The sequence below is a fragment of the Cupressus sempervirens genome, chromosome 3, assembly GCF_028749045.1.
Source record: "Cupressus sempervirens isolate cs-2001-9-10 chromosome 3, ASM2874904v1, whole genome shotgun sequence".
In the NCBI taxonomy this organism is placed as follows: domain Eukaryota; kingdom Viridiplantae; phylum Streptophyta; class Pinopsida; order Cupressales; family Cupressaceae; genus Cupressus; species Cupressus sempervirens.
Genome location: NC_143120.1, coordinates 349,860,119 through 349,882,163, shown reverse-complemented (window position 1 = coordinate 349,882,163; position 22,045 = coordinate 349,860,119).

Below are 22,045 nucleotides of genomic sequence, written 5' to 3'. Positions count from 1 at the left end.
GTTATGCAATCAAAGACAAGGATTCAAAGATAAGTGTCTATAAGTATCAAGAAAGGAGTAGAAGGAAAAAATGAAGGATATATTCATTAAATTTGATCAAACCCTAAGATCTATGGTGATGTTTAAGAGGCAAAACATAAAAGATACTTATTTAAAGAGGCATGAAGGATTTTTTCTCAAGTTGGTTTGTTATTGATTGGTGATTTTGTGGAGAACCTATGAAGAATAGAATAGCATAGGGAAAGTGAGAAGATTGGTGAAGTGTGATTTCTTAAAGGGTTGCCAAGCAGATTAGAGATGGAGATCATAATGAAGACCAATTAATGAACCACCAAATGAGCTGAATGGAGATCTGAATTTGCAAAGTGAGTTATATCTAAACATTTCAAATGTGTTGTTAGTTTCTAACCATTGTGGCAGTCAAAATTCTTTAATCAAGGTTGACCTAACAATCATTTTGCAAATCCTTTAATCAAGGTGACATTCTAATGGAATGATCCAAAGTCCTCTAATAAGGCCATTCCTAATAGGGTAATTAAATGCTTTGACATGATCACACCTAATAGTGTATTTTGTAACCTTTAATAAGGTTGGCTCTTAATTGAGCTTACTTCAGAAGACTGAAAAGGGGTAGCAAATTACTTGGTGGTTTTTCCCAAATTGGGTTTCCATGTGAAATCCTAGTGTCATAAATGTGTGATGCATGTCGTTTACTATTGTTTTATTTCTAATAGTTAAAATATACTAAACAAAGAACTAAGTTATGAATGAATGAGTTAGTTTCTTATGAGATGCTATATGGACCAAGTGGTTTAATGAATTTGTATAAGTTTTTTGAAATTAGAAAATGTTGAATTGGTATATTTGGACATGAGAATAATTGATTCAACCCCTCCCCCCCCCAATTATTCTAAATATTACAACAATATAATACCATTACCATTACTGAAAATACAAATATGAAGAACAAGTGTTTCAGTCACGATCTTGGAAGGAAAATTCAGCAAGGTTATAGGCCTTCAATTAGGTATAGAATTGGGATCCATATCTGAAAGATATAATATTATTTGGCAAAAATTACTACTCTCTTACTCTTCTTGATATCTTAGATTTCCCATTTGGTTACAATCATTCACTTCCACCTACACTACACAACCATCATTGCAACTCTCTTATGGACTTGTAGCAAAGTAACATAAAAGTTCATCATTCTTAATGGGTTAGATGCATTGCATACATTTTTCAGTCTTTGTAAGACTGAGAGAGGGTTTCAAACTGCATGATTATCATTGAAGGATGGAGGGGGGGGGAGGGGAGGAGTTTTGGTTTTGTGGGGCAAGCCTATTAAAAGCTCCTCCTATGATGTATCTTAAAATCCCAAGGGAGAGAATATGCATGTGCATGAATACATGTGTTCTCAAAAATGGTAGAAAGTAAGTGAATGCAAAATTAGGTGGTAGGGGAACATAAAGGAGTTTGTGAGGCTACAATTAGGATCAATAAAGGATAGTTTGGATTGCCTATTACATGATCATGCCTAGACACATTTATTATTTATGATCATGGTATAGTCTTTCTCTGTATAATATAGTATGGTATATTTGGTACTATTACTACCACTACTAACTGAGCTAGCCTACTAGTACTCTTGTTGTCCACTAATGTGGTTGTATGTAAGCCACTTGTACTACACTACAAAGACATAGATAACAAGGGAACAACAAGAGAAAAAATGAATATTTACTCCTGAATCCTAAATGAATGAATGAATGAATAGAAAAACTGGGTGGGGGAAGAAGTTATAACACAATCAATCAAAATTTAATGACTTTTAGTTTTCCAAGTTCCATTTCCCCAACTCAAAAAAATATTCCATTGTGCAGCCCTATTTTTTCTCTTTATAATTGATTTGTGTGTATGTAAAGAGGAGAGAGAGTGAAGAGCACATAGTGAGAACACCACATCAAATCTGTGTAAAACAAAGGAATCTAGGCTAGGGCATGTATATATATCTTTTTGGTATATATACAGTGTGCATGTACATGTTTACATGGTGTGTGGCTCAGGGTCACTGGATATACTAAATGAATATATGAATGCCATGGGAATGATTGTGTTGTATAGTTGGGCTAGGGGATTGCATTTGTGCTACAAGTTAGAAAACAAATAGATTGTTTCAATTATCCTCCACTCTTTTTATTCACATAAAAAACACATTAGTAGGTTATGAATTACGATCACCACCAAAGAAGAGAAACTTCTAATCCTTCAACTATGTTGCACTTTGAATCAACTCATTACAAGATAGCAATGTGCCTTAATATTGTTATTACAAACTTTAGATTTTAAAAAAAGTATTTGATGAATAAACCTTAAATCTATTGTTGCTAATAAAATCATTAGTCTTAGTAAATATAATCTTTATCACAACCCCACAAGAATCTACAAGGTTATTCAATAATATCTATTTCAAGTTAATACAATAATATCTATTATGGTCATATGCTTTAGGGGGCCACAAGAAACTTGTTGACAATAACCTTTTGCAATTATGATAATATCACTATCTATATTTAGTTGTCAGATCACAATTCCACACATCATCAAATCATTTGAATCCACCACTTTTTAAGGCACTTGTCTTCTACTTAGGGAGATATATGGTCAACAAAAGGTCAATTACAAATACATTGAACACACAATCCTAATTTGTGCATATGATACCTGCCTTTTTACTGTAAACTATCATTTCATAATAGATTCAATGTGGAAGAAAAACATGACCATAGACAGGCATGCTTGGTGTTAGAAGAGTATGTGTAAGAAAAGCTATGACAAATAAAGGATTATTTGGATTGCATGTTGCATGATCATATGATGGGCATGAACATGCATAGGCATATTTATTATATATGATTATAGTATAGTCTATCTCTACATGGTATAGTATGGTATAGTTAGTACTATAACTACTACCACCACTACTACTAACTAATCAAGCCTCTTGTTGCTCTTAATGGCCACTAATATGGTTGTATGTAAGCCACTTGTACAACGTTGTGCATACAAGACCCTTCCTTTTCCTTTTCCCTTTCTTCCTTCTCCACTAAACAAAGATCATTGTAGAGACATAGATCACAATGACAACAAGAGACAAAATGAATATTCACTCCTAAATCTTAAATGAATGAATGAATGAAAAAACCATGTAGGGGCATAAGTTATAACACAATCAATCAAAATTTAATGACTTAGTTTCCCTTCCATTCCCCCAAATCAACAAAATATTCCATTATACAACCCCCTAGTTTATCTTTATCATTGATTTTTGTATATGTAAAGAGGAGAGAGAGAGAGAGAGAGAGAGAGAGAGAGAGAGAGAGAGAGAGAGAGCAAAGAGAACGTGGTGAGAACATCACATCAAATCCCTATACAAAAAAAGGTATAAAAGCTATAAGCTAGGGTGTGTGTGTGTGTGTGTGTGTGTGCACGTACATGTTTATATGGTGTGTGGCTAAGGGTTAGTAGATATACTAAATAAATATATGAATGCCACGGGAATGGTCATGTTGTATAATTGGGCATGAACAAGCTTTCTTGGTGTCAAAAGAGTATTTGTAAGAAAAGCTAAGACCAATAAAGGATTATTTGGATTGCCTTATGCATGATCATATGATGGGCATGAACAAGCCTAGGAATATTTATTACTCATGATCATTAGTATAGTATGTCTCTACATAGTACAGTATGGTATAGTTGGTAATATTACTACTACTACTAAATGAATGAATGAATGCGAAAACTATGTGGGAAGAAAAGTTAAGACCAATAAAGGATTATTTAGATTTCATGTCACATAATCATATGATGGGCATGAACAAGCCTAGGCCTTGTTATTAATTATGATAATGATCATGCAGTCGGCAATCCAAATTGATTTTTATTTTATTTTTTAAATCAAGTGTTGTTGTCACAATATTGACACTTGACTTAAATTTGTGATAGTGTATTCAACCGACTTTGACGATAGATCGTCGACAATTTCTGATGGACAGTCATCGGTTATACCACATCACCATCAAACATGGTGTCGCAAGGCCAAGGTGAGCAATGATGAGTGTCAATAAATTTGTTTGAGTATGGCGATGACATGTTGCCGCAATATCGATAGTGGTTCAATTTTTGCGATGCCCTATTCATTGCACATTCTGGGCATCCTACCTGTAATTTGTGATGACTTTTTCTGTTGAACTTGTGATGGGTAGACCAACCATTAAACGCTTGTGATGGAATGGATTTGATACTTCTCTCTGTCAGGTTTGCGATGGCTTGGCATAGCAATATCAATGGTACACTATCGAAAAAGGGCACCAGCTAAATAGCCGAATATTTGCACCAACTAAATAGCCAGTGCTATTACCTCCCTTACTTCCGTCAATTACTACAAAATATACTGTCGAGCACGATTTGACCCCCAATTGAAACAAATGTTATTCTTTACTTTTATTTTATTATTTGTACTTCAATTTGACCCATTAAGGGCAGTAATGTTGGTTAAAATAAAGTTAAATATATATGTTCCATTCATCATAGTAATTAAGTGTAAATAAATAATAATATAGCAATTGTTCAAATGTTTAATAAAGGGAAGGAATTATTATTTTTTAATTATTGAATAATATTATCTTAGAAGTGCAATTTCAAATATCAATTCAAACTTTTATGAAGTTTATTTAAAATAATTTATAAAATAGAAAATGAATACTTATAATTGTCAAAATATATTATAACATTAAATAGACAAATAAATTTATTATAATGTAAGAAAATTATATGTTAAAATTAGTCTATAAGATACAATCCTACGTCAATATTATTTTCATTTAATCATCAAATAATTTAATATTTAATTTAAATTCTATGGTTGAACACTAAATCATTTCATGATTAAATAAAAACAATTTTAACTTAGGATTGTATCTTATAGACCAAATTCAACATATAATTATCTCTTTCTTACACAATAATAATTTTACTTGTCTATTTAACTTTATAATATATTTTAAAAATTATAAATTTTATTTTCAATTAAAATTTATCAAAAAAATTAATAATTAATATAGTGAATTTGTAAATTTTTTAATAAAATAAAATTAAGAAATTAAGAAATGGATATATCGAGTGTGGTTATTTCCATTACTTCTGTTAGTTTCAATAAATTCTAATGCCTCACTTGACTTGTGTGTTATGGAGAATTTAAAATACTTTATAGAGAATTTGCATGTTTTATTAGTCGCCTAAATAGGGTGGAGACTTCTTTTTTTAATTGACTTTTATTTTATTTTTCTAATTCAAAAGAATTATATTGAAAACATTTATATAATGTTTGTTAGAAAACATTTATATAATGATTTATTAGAGTATCTATATTTTAGAAGATAAAGAATTATTATAACAAATTTAAAATAAGAATTCACAAATTTATAACTTATTATAAAATTTAGGATTAAATGTAAAAAAAAATAATTAAATAAATATCTATTTTTGGACCTATTGTTCATTTATAAAATTATATATAAAATATTAAATTAATTTTTAATTTTACTTTTCAAGTTAATTATAATATAATAGATTTATTTTAATTTTTCAAAACAAAATTACTAGTACTTTATTTTAATTTTTCAAAACAAAATTACTAGTGCAAGTCTATGGTTCTTAAAGACAAAAAAATTAAAAAGAGAGTTTTACTTTTTACTTGCTCATTAAATTTGAATCAACCATTATGAATCTAGGGTTAATGAAGCAATTTTGTTTTAAATGTTGAATATTTTATAATTAAGTTTATAAAATATTAAATTACTAAGATAATAATTTAATATCATAATAGTTAAGTAATATATTTTTATTCTTTAATTTATTTTAAACAATTTAAACATTATATAAATTTATTTTAAAAATAATTTAAAATAATTTAATTTAATAATTAATGTATAAAATAAGTTTATTAAAGTTTCAACTAAATATCATATCATTTTTATTTTTATTTTATAATATTCACATAGACTTTAGCATATTAGTTCTCCAAAAAGTTTATATCAAAATTTTAAAATTTATTGTAAAAAATTATTTTATTAAAAATTTACAATTTCACTATATTTATTATTAGTTTTGATAAAATTTAATTGAAACTAAAAATTAATAATATTTATAATTGTCAAAATATATTATAAAGTTAAATAGAGAAGTAAATTTATTATTATGTAAGAAGAGATAATTATATGTTAAATTTGGTCTATAATATACAATCCTAAGTTAAAATTGTTTTTATCTAATCATCAAATGATTTAGTATTCAACCATACAATTAAAATTAAATATTAAATTATTTGATGATTAAATAAAAATAATATTGACATATCATTTTCTTACATTCTAATAAATTTATTTGTCTATTTAATATTATAATATATTTCATAATATATTTTGACAATTATAAATATTCATTTTCTATTTCATAAATTATTTTAAATAAACTTCATAAAAGTTTGAACAAGTCTAATTACTATGGTGAATAGAACATATAATAATTTATTTTACCTAACATTAGTGCCCATTTAATGGGTCAAATCAAAGTACACAGAATAAAATAAAATAAAAGTTAAAAATAACATTTGTAAATAGACGTGGGTCAAATTGTGTTAGGCAATACATTTTGTAGCAATTGATAGAAGTAAGGGAGGTAACGGCATTGGCTATTTAGTCGATGCAAATATTCAGCTATTTAGTCAATGCCTCGAGAAAGAGCCTCAAAAGTTGTAGTAATGAATAACCATATAGAAGATGATTTCATCAATTATAAAAGTATTGCGATGGACCAAATTATTATTTCTTGTGATATTCCATTACCTAAGCCTCAGATTTGAACACATACAAAACTATCATATAATCTCACCTATAAACCTTTTTGAGAGACCACCATTTGAGGATGGATAATGTAGTTGCATGGGCTACATTAAGGTATCATCTCACACATCACCTAACAATACATAAAAATTTGGAATTGAATCACTCATGATTTCCATTCCTTCTCTGCACCAAGAAATTATTATCATTTTTTTATAAGCCCCTCATCAGAATGCATGTCTACTTACCATTTTATGTTTTCTTGTAGAATCCCACTTTGTTAGTTTGGATGACACATTGATGATATTAATCTTCTATTTGATGCTAGCTTCAAATAATTTGCACCACTATTTTCATCTTTCTATTTTGTCCCCTACATAAGCTTTTACCATGATAGATTATGTGTACACTAGCTCATGCACCTAAAACAAGGTGCAAGGGATACATGAATAGGTGTTTGATTAAAAAGCATATTTGAAGTTTTACACAACATAAAGTTGAAAATATTTTGGTCTCCAAACATGTATCATAATAGAAGTCATTCTTATAAATAAAATCAATCCTTTTGAAATAAATAAAGTTACATTAATGTCCCATTGTTAAAAAAAATCCTTAAAAAACCTAGCATTCAAAGGATGGAAAGACATGAAAAGCTATTGTATATAAATGATATTTAAGATTTGACCCTTGAGATGGTTGTAAAGGGGGAATTTTTCTTTCAGTTTCACCTATATCATTTGTAGCATTATATAGTGTTAGGATTTTTGATTTGTGTATAGTTCACTTTTCTTACATATATAATTTTCTTTTATAGAATTACATGATGTGACCAACAAGAAATTTTATAAATTGTTTGCAAAATGTGAACTTTTTTTGGTATAAATATGAGTTGGAGCCCTAGGAAATGTATATATTATATGGAATAAATTAATTTATGTTGTTTCTACAATGTACACAATTTTATACGAATGCAAAGCCAAACTAATGAATATGGCATGTCCATGTACTTATTTTCCATTTAGTGACTAAGTGACTACATATTCAAATGCACATGGGTAAAGACACAAACTTGTGTCACCTTTTATTAAAAAAAAGGATCCTAGAACACAAATTATTCAACTTTTATGACATAAAAATAGTATTTGTGTTTAGAATTTGAAGATGATGTAAATTGATGAAATGTGAAAAATTGAATGAATTTTGCTCCTATAATTTTTAGAAATAAATTAAGTGATTTTTTTTCATTTAAAAAAAAAAATTGAAGTCTTTTTTTGTAACTGCAAAAAATATAGGGTGTTGTTCCCATCAAACAAGTATATGAAAATCATATTCTTCTTTTTCTCTTATTTGAAAATATGTTATAGATGACATATATAGCTTGGAGATAGAAAAAAAAAATATTGGTTTTTTATGAATTTTTTCTTTCATATAAATACTCAAGGTCCACCTTATTAGAAACTAACAGTTTTTTCCTCCCGTCAAAACTTCCCTATCAAATCTACAACTTTTTGAAAAAAAAAATACATATTCTTGAAGAGGGCTCTCTCCTCTAGGGATAAATATAAATTTAATTTTTTTCTCTAATTTACTATTTATTTCTTTATCCTTTTTGAGTTAGCATCTTCTCAAATGTTAAAAAGTCTACTTATAATATTTTGGAACATGTTATAACTGATCAAAACACTATGCAATTTATATTTTGATGATATTGACTCTAATATCTATAAAAGGGTATTTCTAGTTCTTTTTTAAAGTCAAGTTTTGGTAGAGAAATGAGATTTGACCAAAATAGTTTAGAAATCCTAAAAGGTGACACAGATCTATGTTTTTACACACATTTTATTTGTAGCAAGATGCTAGAGTGGTTTTCAAATAATTGGTAGAATATTATTCAATGGATATTTCAAATCACTTTTCTCAAAAAAAAAGCAAAAAAAAAGAGTTATTTGAAACATTTATAAAAAATCATATAATTTGAAATTCAATAAATTGGTATTCGATGCAATGTCTAGATAATATGTGAACTCATTACTAATATTCTTGCTAAATTGAGGAATATGATAGTTTGGTATTTTTACATGGAATACTAAATGGAGATAAAATAATTACCTAATCACTAGGTCTAGGTAGAGAACATTATGAACAAAGTAGAATCAAAGGGACAATTTTTGAGTAGCCATCTTATATTTGTAGCGAAAGAGAAATGTTTAGACAAAAATAATGTCATATTTATGAATAATAACGCAAATAATTAACATTGAAATAGTTATATGACAACATACGATACAACAACAATGTTACATACTATAAATCATGTAGAGAGCAAATTATTATTCATAATTTATTTATACTAAAGATGACATGGATTACTCGTATTGACATCGATAATTTGTATATATAATTTATACTAATTATTTTAATATATAATTTATAACTCTTTCTGTGACAAAGATTTTCAAATATGATTTTACTTTTCAAGTTACAAATGAAAATAAGATAATATCACAAAATACACACAAATATTTCAAGCACATATTGAGCCCATAATTCTTGCAAAAAACTGAGTCAAATTATGTAATGCCTACCCCTACTTGACTTTGCTGATTTGTTTTGACTGGATTCTTTTACGCTTGTTCTATTATTATGTTTTATGATTAGTGATGTTGGATTATTGGAGTTGATTAGTTGTATTTCATATTCAGTTGATGTGTGTGTGTGTGTGTGTGTGTGTGTGTGTGTGTGTGTGTGTGTGTGTGTGTGTGTGTGTGTGTGTGTGTGTGTGTGTGTGTGTGTGTGTGTGTGTGTGTGTGTGTGTGTGTGTGTGTTGAGGTACTTAGTGCCAATTATTTCGGTTATTGAATGATGTTAGTTAGACAAATAATTTTTATGTAGTTTCTAGGGATACTTACCCCATACTTGCATGTGTATGGTGTGTGTGTGTATGTTTTCTTTGTGTTTGACATTTATGATGTGGTTGAGGAAGGGAGTCGTAGTCACCTGATAGTTGGGATCTACACAATGAACCACTTCTTGCCATTGCCTATTTAGTTTAGAATATCGTGTTTGTACATGTGTGAATTTTATGCAGATTGCAGGTACTAGATATCAACTTCCCTGAATTGCTAGGATGAGCATACTCTATAGCAATATTTCAATAGTATAAGTGGGGAGATAACTCTTGAGTCCAAATCTTAAACCCTAATCCAATTGTCCTAGAAAGTAGGACAAGTATCTGAGTTATTTTACCCGTCTGAATTCGTCAAGTGACATGAATTTGTAATTTTAACCCTGGTATTTGATTTTTGTCCTATGTCTTTAGTTGAGTTGTCATATTTGGTTTTGTGGGTCTATTGTGATTTTTTGTTATAATTAAATCAAATTAAAAGATAATTTAATGATTTAATTTAATGGAAATTTTATAAAGAAATTTGATATTTAATTATATTTAATTAATTGAGAAATTAATTAAATTTAAGAATTAAATTTAAAGATAAAGTTATAGTTCTAATTTTGGCATATTTATAATCATTTAATTTAATATTTATTTATTTAGGAGTTTTATTTTAATTAATAAACTCTAAATAATATTATTAGTTAAATTAATAAATATAATATTAAAAACATCTCATGATTAATTAAATTAAGAAAGAAAATTAATTTAATAAAGATATTTTAATTTAAATTGCTTAAAGTTGTTGCATGAAAATTATATATAGAAAATTCAATATTTAATATATTTAATTAATTGAAAAATTAATTAAATAAAAGAAGTAAATTTAATGATTAAATTAAAATTCTAATTTTAGCATATTTATATTTATTTAATTTAATAATAATAATTTAAGATTTCTATTTTTTTTATTGGTAAGGTTATATATATATATAATAAAAAATAAAATAGTTAGATACAAGTCCTTCAAAGAGCATCGAACCATCATTAACAAAAAGCCCTCCATCCATAAACGTCAACCTACAGCTGCCTACCAGAATTTTGATACAATACAATAGCCATGACAAAATATCCCTAACCATCCTACCCCTAGCCTAAACCCTTTACACTATTTCAAAGCCACAAAAATTACATACATAATTGTCACCTAATAACAAAAAATAACTTTAAACCACCACAAACTAACCTAGCAACACCCATAGCATACCAACAATCCATCAATGCGTACCCCTAACTTTCGGAGATAGCTCTCCTACCTTGTGGGTTGGGCCATCAACGTGGAAAATTTACCCACTCATTTTCTAGTTGATCCTCCCCGCCTTCTACCCAACTTAACTCCTCTCGTAGCTTCTCCCGGGCATCCTTGGCTGCTTTATACAAAGAAGACTTATCTGCCTTTGCCTTCCATCACAGAAAGGGGATGTAGCCATAGTGCCTTCCTTCATCCTTATCTTCAAAACACTCAGAAAAGTCTGACCCAATGCCTGGAACAGACCACTCTAGGATGGAATCCAGGCCTCCCAACATGTCCTCCTCAAATAGTGATCTTGCAACATAGTTGACTTCCTCCATGGTTTTGTTTAACTCCAGCCCCCACCCCACTACCATCACAATAACATCAAGATTAGAGCGATGTTTCATTATTTACTCCTGAAACTAGGCACCAATAACATCCAAAACTGCCTCAATCATCCCTTCGATTTTTATCTTTAGCAAGCCCTTCAACCTCTCCTTACTAAAAGGCCCTTTAAATGCTTTAAGTTGCCTGTTTGAGTCCATAGCAAAAGAGGTCTCCATTACAATCGTCTTCTCCATGCACCAATAAGATAACTAGAGATAAACATTGCCTTCACCGCATTTCATAAATGAAACATCCAACTTCAATTCACCTAAAAGCACTTGCCTCGCACACTTAAGGCATCCATTCAAAATTGAGTCCCATTTATCGCTGTCGAAACAAACCTAGCTGCTGACACACATCTAAAATCCAAAAAAAATTGCAAAACTTCATTCTTACTAATCTTCTCACACGCAGCCCCATCAAATCCAACAAAACTTCACCAACCAACAATAAATAACTGACACTACCATAATTACCCATCACCAACGCCAAATCACCCATCCAATCGTACCATTTGAAAGTCATCAAATACAATTGTATTAATTTGGGGGAATATTGTTGGCCAATTTGTCAGCTTGTTTGCCTCCACATTACCCTCCCTATACACGTGACTCACCTTACAATTATTAAAAGCTTCTAGGTCCTCTCTAATCTTTTGTATTAGATTCTGGTAGAACCATGCTTGCATAGAACCTTTAACAATACCATCTACCACAATTTTTGAATCCCCTTCAAGGTGAAGATAATTAACACCTAATTTTTTAGCTAATAAAACTACTAGAAGTGCAGCCTCTATCTCCACCGCATTATTAGTGCTATCTACTAGCCATTTCATCGCAAAACTAATAAAATCCCCTCATCCATTTCTAGCCACTGCCCCTACACTTGATAAACCTTTATTCCCTTTTAAAGAACCAAAAAAGTTAATTTTAATCCAATCCCCTATTGGTAGGTGCCACCTAACCTCCTTCTTATCAACTTTCAGCTTACCTTCCAGTCCTCCATCATTGGCCCATTTAATTTTAATCCCAGGCCAAAAAATTTGCACCCTGTTGTCCCAACAATTAAAGATTCTCCTCGGGTGCTATAACATTCCATTAACATTCAATACATTCTCCAATAGCTCAGTGAATTCTTTCCCAAACCCTATCCACACTTTCTAATCTGTCTTGAAAGATTTGCCTATTACGCTCCTTCCACACTTCCCAAATGACTAATGCTGGACTAACAACCCAAATATTTGAGTAAATAGATTTTTTAAAAGCTATTTGAAAACCTTGAAACAAGCCTTGAAGAGAATCTAGTAGGGGAGCAGACCAGCATAGATGCATCTTCAAATGCATCCAAAATTGTTGAGCAAAATCGCATTGTACCAAAAGATGATTTGTAGTTTCTATCACGTTTAGACATAGAGCGCAACGAGATAGGCTACAAACTTGAACTTATACCTCCTATCATCCATTAGGATCCTACCCTTCAAAGCTAACCATGCAAATGGTCCAGCCTTGGGCAAACATAATTTATTCCAACACAACTTATGGGGCCACCCATCAGAAACAGTGACCTTTCTACTAAGTTGATAACCCAGCTTAGCTGAGTAACATCCACTCTTGGAAGCACACCAGATAATCCTATCCTCCTTATAACTCAAATTAATCTATCTCTCTTGAAAAATACCTTTTAGTCTCAATTTATGTTCCTCTAACAACTGCAAATTGGAGAAGTCCTTCCAGACCCAGCAAGAGCCTATCTCTGATTGCCTCTCCTCCACATAACAATCCATTGTGTTACCCCATGCAGCCTCCATTATTGGAATAAGATCTTCAACTCCCTCTAGATTAGCCAACCTACTCAACCCATTCCAAGAGTCATGCCAAAAGGAGGCTTTTTCCCATTACCGATGTGCCAAGAGATATGTTTAGTGATGATAGGCCTGCAACCCAACAAGAAATTCCAAACAGCTAATCCCTTCAGAGGGTTCCTGACAGTAAGAATTATCAAGGGGTCCCTAGAGTCAGAATATTTAGCCTGTAGTATTTTGACCCATAATTTTTCTGGATGCTCATACATATCCCAAACCAACTTTTCTCCCAATGCCTTATTGACATCTTGCCATCTATGAAGACCCACTCCCCCCTATTTCATTGACTGGCACAAAGACTCTCATGCTACCAAAGGAATTTTCTCCTCATTTTGAGTAACATTCCAAAGGAATTTCTTCATCCTCTATTCAATATACCTTAACACCTCCACCGGGATTTTCAAACAGCTCATAGAGAAAGTTGGAATAGCTGAAATTACCATCCATAGAAGTAAAATTCTTCCTGCAAAGGACAACCACCTCCCTTTCCAACCATCCAAGCGCTTAATGCAACTATCAATCAATTCTTTCCATAAATTAGAATTATTTCTACCCTGAAATAGCAGTATACCTAAGTACTTATTTGGTAGCTTTCCATGCCTCAACCCCAAAATTTGACATATCTTAGACTGAATCTTACTTGCAGTATTAAAAAGGAAGATCTTAGATTTTTTCCAATTAATGAACTACCTTGACACTTTTCCATACTCCTCAATAACATTTTTAATACAACAAGCCTCCTTAACACTTGCCTCACCCATTAAAAAATTGTCATCCACGAACTGTAAATGTGTAACTGAATCAATACCTCTAGCAACCTGCAAGCCTCTCCACCTTCTATCCTTTTTTGCTTTTGAGATTGTTCTCCCTAGCACTTCTACCAAAATAATAAAAAGAAAGGGAGATAAAGGATCTCCTTGACGAATACCTCTCTCTATTTGAAAGAAACCTTGAGGGCTACCATTAACTAACACCGAGATGTGGGGGGAATCAATACAAGAGAAGATCCATTTACACCAACAACTGCCGAACCCAAACTTATCAAGAACCTTTAACAAAAGAGGCTTGTTCACATTGTCATAAGCCTTTCATATATCCAATTTAATCATCATCCCAACCTCCTTGTTTAATCTCAATAAATGTATGGCTTCATGGGCTTTAATAACTCCTTCAAAGATAGACTTTCCAGGAGAAAAACCACTCTGTTCTGAGGAAATAATTGTGGGCAAAACCAACTTAAGCCTATTCACCATAACCTTAGAAATCACCTTATAAACTATGGTAAATAAGGAGATAGCCCTAAAGCTGTTAAAATTTTATCTTTCCCCTTTTTTGGGCATGAGTGAGATAAAGGTATTTTTTAGATCTTTAAACACAAATTCCTTCCTTCTAGATTCCTCTACAACCTCCCAAAGTTCCTGCTCGACAAAATCCCATGCTTCCTAAAAGAAAAGAGCTAGAAACCCATCTGGACCAAGCATTTTATCCCTTCCCATACTTAAAAGGGTAGTTTTAACTTCCTCCATTGACATTGGATGAGTCAACATGTTGTTCTAGGCATCTGAAATCAACTTAGGAATACCATCCAGCAAACCTTGACAATCCTCCTCGAAGGCTACATTGTGTGGAGCACCTAGCAAATCCTTGAAAAACTTTACTACCTCACCATTAATCTATGCTTGATCCGTAATAGTAACCCCATCCAAGTTCTTAATAGAGAAAATCTTATTGACTATTCTCCTTTCCTTAACTGAATTATGAAAGTATTTAGTATTTTGATCACCCTCCTTAAGCCATAATTCTCAATACTTTTGTCTCCAAAAAATTTCCTCCTTCTGTAAAACTATATCATATTCTTTTTTCAAATTCAACTCTTGTTGATATAAAGCATCGTCCATACACCCAGCCATCACAACCTCATTCTCTTCTGCCAACTATTTCTCTAACTTAAACTTTTCATCAAAGATATTCTTAAACATTACCCTATTCCACACTTTTAGTTGTTCCTTCACAAACTATAATTTCTTTAAAAACTTAAAAGCAAAGGTGCCTTTATGTTTAGGAGTCATACTCCACCATCCTTTAATCAAATCAAAGAAACCATCTTCATGCATACACATCTTTTCAAACCTAAAAGGAGCATTCTCCAGCGTTGAATCATTCCTTATATTTAAACAAATCAGAAAGTCATGAGAACCTATAAGGGGCAAGATGTCAACTTGGCATAACCACCCTGTGCTGCTCCAATCACCACCTAATAAAAATTGATCAATCTTCTTAGCAATATTGGTGAATCTTTTCCTCTGATTAGTCCATGTAAAATCTCCATTAGAAAAAGGTAAATCTTGTAAATCATTCATTAGAACGAAATCAGCAAACTCCTGATGACTTCTATTTAATTTAACCAATCCACCTAGTTTCTCACTCAAAGATAGAATTGCATTAAAGTCACCACCAACCTTCCATCCCACTATCTCAATTTATCCATCAAGAGTGACCACAACTATGATTTAAGGGTCAGTTGACATGGCCCATATATGTTAAAAGCCAAAAAACTCATATGTAGCTGAAAAGAGGAAATATTCACAAGTTGCCAATAAGAACCAAAATCCACCAAAGAAATACAAACTAAAGCCTCTTTCCATAAGACACCTAAACCACCTAATGCACCATCAGTGTCTACTAGCATACACCGCCATGATGAGAGTTTCTTAGAAAGAAAAACACTACCTTCACCAATTAACTTCGTCTCTTGTAAAAAAACAACATCAAAATTAGCTTGATCAACCACACATTTGACCAAGTACAGTTTGTCAAGGGCATTACAGCCCCTGACATTTCATAAAAGTAGCTTCATGGCTTCTGGGAAGAGATGTATCCTCTGCCTGATCTCAGCAGTTTAGCTTGGTCCACTACGCAACCAGCAATGGCAAGTTTGACACTCGCCGATTTTGGGCCCCTTTTTTTCCTTCTTAGAGACCTTAGTTTTACTAATTACTGATGGTGTCATTCAAATTAAATTCTCTTGTTCCATCACCAATGAATCCATAATCCCACACTCATCTGCCCTAATATCCTTATCACAAGAAAACTTAGATTCAGAAGCCAGGGCATCCCTCCTTCATTCCTTCTCACTATCCAAAAAAGAATCTAGAGTTTTGATTGGGGATATTTGTATATCTTTGAAGATTTCATCTTCCACCCAATTCTTGCCCACCAATGTTGAAACCTCCCCCACCACCTCATTGACACACTCCTCCCTCTATGGCAATAACTCTCTCTCATCCAAAACTTATCTACCACCCTCATCAACATTATTTTCAAAGGTATCCAGGACATAAAAATTTTGACCTTGAGGGGTAGGAACAATTTTCGGGGCTCCTTAGATATTATACAGTTGGGAGTAAGGGGTCTTTGTCACAACTTGTGTAGACTGGGCAGCAGTCCCGCAACTCAAATCTACACCTAGACCATAACCACCATCACTGGAGCCATTCTCCAAGCCATCATTGAAATCCACTTTTGTTTCAGCTCTGTAAATAATTTCCTCCTAAAAAGAAATAGACCAATGGGGAATGATTTCCCTCTGCCTCTCAATATACTTCATCACATCCAAACAAAAATTCTCCACTTGTCCTTTCCCTTTACCAATATGCTCCTGAGGAGTAACATGATCAGTATAATCAACATCAATGACAACTGCAAATTCCCCTTCTAGAGTGCAAATAGCAATTTGGTTAGGCACAAAATAACAACCCTGCATCTTAATCAGAATCTTAGAATATTGATACAAACAATTATTTTCCAACAATTCTTCTGATCTAATGAAAACCCCTAAACTATTCCTGATCATCTGTAGGGTTTCCTCATCCTTGTATTCCCATGGTAATTTTTTTAGGTTAACCCAAATCAAAACTTCCTTCACCTTTTTAGTCTCTAGATTAAAATTTGGCTACCAATCACAAACATAGAAACCCCCTCCCATCCAACATATATGGGCCTCCATTTAAGATGGCACTCTTATCATCAGGTGTAGGACAAATTACCAGGAAAAATTCATTAGCTAAAGGCTTGAGCACAAAATATTCACCCCAGTTAGCATTCAACCACTCCTGAATTTCCCTTATAGAAGGCCAATGTCCTAACCACTTCATAAACAAAGCCCTACATTGAAGACATCTCACAGATTCACTCCAAGAGGGATTTTGCATTAGAAGAGTGGAAACCCTACATATATTTTTGTTTAGGGCATCATATGACATACTTGTTGCCACCGTGTTCACTTGTTGAACATGTTTCGATTGCCAAAACTTCCATTCAATCTACTCAAAATCAAAGTGATGAGGTATTGAAAAATCTCCATTAAAACATTGAGAAGCCCCATTCCCCTTCCTCCCAGGCCTTTGACGCTCTGAAAAACCCAGCCTCGTTGGTTACCAATCCACCGTGAAGGCCTCCTATCATTATCATGTATAGCATGGGAGAAGTTAAAAAACTGCCTTGAGCCTCCATACACCCCATCATCAAACCCAGTCTACCCTTGTGCCCTTGACTGAAACAACCTATTCCATTTGACTCTGCCATCTCTACATAACCAGGGCATCGTTAGGGCATCTCCACCAAACATTGGCTTGTGTCTTGAAGGATGCCATTCTTGCCTGGATGCCATCATATCCATAAAACATTATTAGATTGAGCCTTTTTTTAAACCAGAAATATAACTAGTAACGATTTCCAATATAGTGACATTATGGGGATATGAAATGCCAAAAAGTAACCAGATTTCTTTAGCAATGCTACCATAAAAAAGAATATGCTCACAAGTATCGGGCAATCTACAAATATTATTTAAGATTTCTATTTTAATAATAAACTCTAAATAATATTATTAGTTACGTAATAAATATTATTTGATTAAAAAGAAAATATTAAAATATGTGAATATTTGATTAATTAAAAACTAATTAAATTTATGCTTTAAATAAAAAGTTTAAATTTAGAAATCTAAATTAGAAGTTTAAATTTAGAGGTCTAAATTTAGAAAATTAATTAAAGAAAGATAAGAATATGATGTTATTTAATTAATTAGAAATTAATTAAATATGTACTTCAATTTATTTTTTAAATCTAATTTAAGAAGTTGGATAGAATAGAATTAAAAGATTAAAAGATTAAAGATTTAATATTGTTTATTATGATTATTTAATTAATAATTATTAAATTAGAGTTGCATTTAAATAATGAGCTTTAATTATTCTTATTAATTTAAATAATAAACTATGCTTTAAATAGTGCTTATACTAATTAATAAGTGGAGGAAAAGAAAATATAAAAGAATATTTTAATTAAAAAGTTCTTTGAATGTGCATGAAAAAATTAAATTTAAAAGATTTCAATGAAATTTCTAATTTAGGCGTATTTATATTCATTTAATTTAATAATAATTTATTTAGGAGTTTTATTTTTAATAAACTCTAAATAATATTATTAGTTAAATTAATAAATATTATATAAAAAATGTCGCATGATTTAATAAGGGAGAGAAAGCTTTAATTTAATAAAGTTTATTTTAATTAAATTGCATAAAGTGTGTGCATGAAAATTAAAATATAGTAATTAAAGACAAAGGGTTTTCGCATGATTACATGATCAAAGACTTGATTTGGGGGAAAAAAGGAAATTAGAGCTCATTTCTAGATACACAGGTTTGGAGGAGCCAATTTTTGAAAAGAGGGTTTTCAAAGGAAAAGGAAGATTCTTGCGTGTTTGTGCATTCATTATTTTAGCATCAGATCCAGGTAGGATCTTGTGGGTTTGTGCAGTAGTTGCTCGTTCTTTGAATTCTTGTCTTTTTCATGTCTATTGTGTTTATGTTTTCAGAAGTTCTCTGGGTTGAAACTCTTATTTGAGAAAATTGATTTCCATTATAGAATTATCAGTGATTTGATCTGAAAACTTTTAGTAAATACTGAACTTTAGGGCTTTCAAAACCTAATGAATTATGAAATTCAATTTTGTATGTGCTTTATGTGACGTGTGATTTACTGGTGTTGGGGTTTTTGGGTTTGTCTTAGCTTTGGCTAGTCATGATGTTTACCAAAGGCTCGATAGTTTTGTTTTGTGATATCATGATGATGTTTTGAGCTCAATCTTTTATACTCAACCATGGTAATGTGTCTAGTATGCTCTATGAGATGTTTTGATGTATTGATTGTTATTGCTTTCCAATGTTCTTGTGTGAAACTGAGGTGAATGGTGTGACCTATCCGATATAACCTTTGATTCTTTGATCAGTTGTATTTGGATTGCTTTTCAGTTGCTTGTATAGGATTGAGGTGTTTGTATGATTTGTTCTTGGTGATGTCATGTTATGACATGGATTGATTTATGTATACTTGATTTTGGGATTAGTCATGTTACACTAATACATTAGGGGTGAATTTGTGATGGTGGGCAGATGTAATGTGTTTTTGGCATTTTTTTTTCAATTATAGCCTGACAACATCGCAATTGCGACGTTAAGGGGATATAAGAAAAGAAAAAAAAAAGGCATGTTGGTCATTTGGGTAATTTGTATTTTCGAAATCCATCTCTGCGGTCTATGGCGAAACTAGGGCATTTGGTAATGGACTATGATTATGTTCCTATTTGAGACTCTTTGGTGTACCCCATCGATTGCTAGTTGTAGAAAAGATTGAAGCAGTGGCTTTAGGGAGAATGGTTTTAGCTTGTTTCTTTTCGAAAATGTTCTGCTTTACTATAGTTTCCTGATATTTTCCCTACGCACACTGCCCATTATTTCTCATCGGCATCGTTGATAGCACATCACAACATGTGTAGAATCTTGAGGTACCTCACTTGCCATGGTTTCGCTAAGTTTTTCTTTTTAGAGGAATCTGCACACATCTAGATCAGCTTCTTGGGTTTTAACAAATTCTAGGATATTTATGTTATTATTTGTTAAGGTATTGGTTCTATGGTGATATCTATGGTTGTTTTCATTTGTGATAATGTTGTAATATTTAGTATTAGATTCCTTATTTGAATTTTGAAATGACTTTTTTCTTCTTTTCTCGGTAATGAGATTGTTTTATTTAAAGTGAGAAAAAAATTATATTGCAGAAGATAAACCCTAAGTAATCATAGTTTAGGTTAGTGGCCATCTACCATTATGGCAAACCAAAAACCACAATTTGGGGACCATTACGTCAAGTATAACAGTTATAGCAATGGTGTAATTACAAAACTCTCAACACAAGAAATTTAACATTCTCCATGTCATCCTAGTAGCTCAAAATAGACATTCCTAGCCCAGCTACAAAAAAACTAAAACTTAAATATGGACAAAGAAGCGCCTAGCGAACATTCAAAAACCCTCAGACCAGCAGAAGATAAACAAAAAGATACAGGGTACTGTTGAAGAGTGTCCACCATCTCTTAGTGCCTACCTCGTGCCACAACACCTTCAATTCACTCATGTAGCCAAGCATTCATTTTTGCTTCTAAGAAATCCTCACCACCATCACCCGCCTTCTTCCTTTGCTAGAACTTCTCTTGGAGTTTTTCGTCACCCACTCCAGTCCATCTAGAGTCATGTTTCATTCCTTCAATGTCTTTATCAAGAAATTGGATTATGATCTCCATCTTCACTGCCAACCGGCCTTTCCTGGATTTTCTAAACCTTTTGTTCCAGAATCTTCATCAAAACACGATACAAATAGTGAGTATTTCATGGCCTCAATTTTCTCAAGGTTGTTGTACTTGTCCCCCAAAATTTATTCCTAATTTTGGGATGGATTTTGCTAAGATTTCATCAAATCCTCCCAATGCCTCCCTAGGAACAATTGTTTCCATAATTATCCTTATGATGGCTTTATCTTCACCCAGCTGTAACACCCAAGCCATAATAATGAAGCAAACATCTGTGTTGGTTCTGTGTCTATCCTCAACTTGGTGGAACATTTCCCCTTGCAGAACGAAGATGCTATTTTTTGTTCACAAAATTGAACATGATTATCAAGTCTTAACCTTGTGCTCTGTCCACGGAACGGGTTTTTCTACTTAATGCAAGTGAGAGTAAAAGAAGTTTCCATCTCTTCAAGTTGCAAAGCACTTCAAAATTGGAATTGAAAGAACCAAAAAAGCACTCACAAAGTTTTTTCTTAAGGCACTCAAAACAATCATTCCCCATCATAATCAATATGCTTGCCAGTGATCACTTGTCATCGCAGCATAGATCACAATGAACTTACATCACATCTCCAGTGTCACTAGCTACATTAAATGGTTCTAATTATTTGTGGCCAAAAGAGGGGTGAAATTATCATGGAGGATTTCCCATATCCATCCTTAAATCTTGGAAATCTTCCAGAATGATTTCGTGTACCTTGAGAGTTAAGGCCCAGTTTGACAATTTACCATCTTCCTTATTGCCTTGCCTTCTTATTTATTTAGAGCATCTACACACACACCAAACTACCAATCAGGGGTATCAATTCAACTTGTTTGCAAAGTTTTCTCCTTTCCCAATTCATCAACACCTTTCCCTTTCAGGGCTTTCTAGGCATCTATCCTATTCTCCAATCCCCTCAATACATGTCCACTAACTCTTTAAACATATCTGATCCACTCTAACTCATGGCAACTTCTAATCCATCTATTCCTTCTAACTGAACACACACGTTCCCTTGTGAAAATAATGGCTCCCTTGA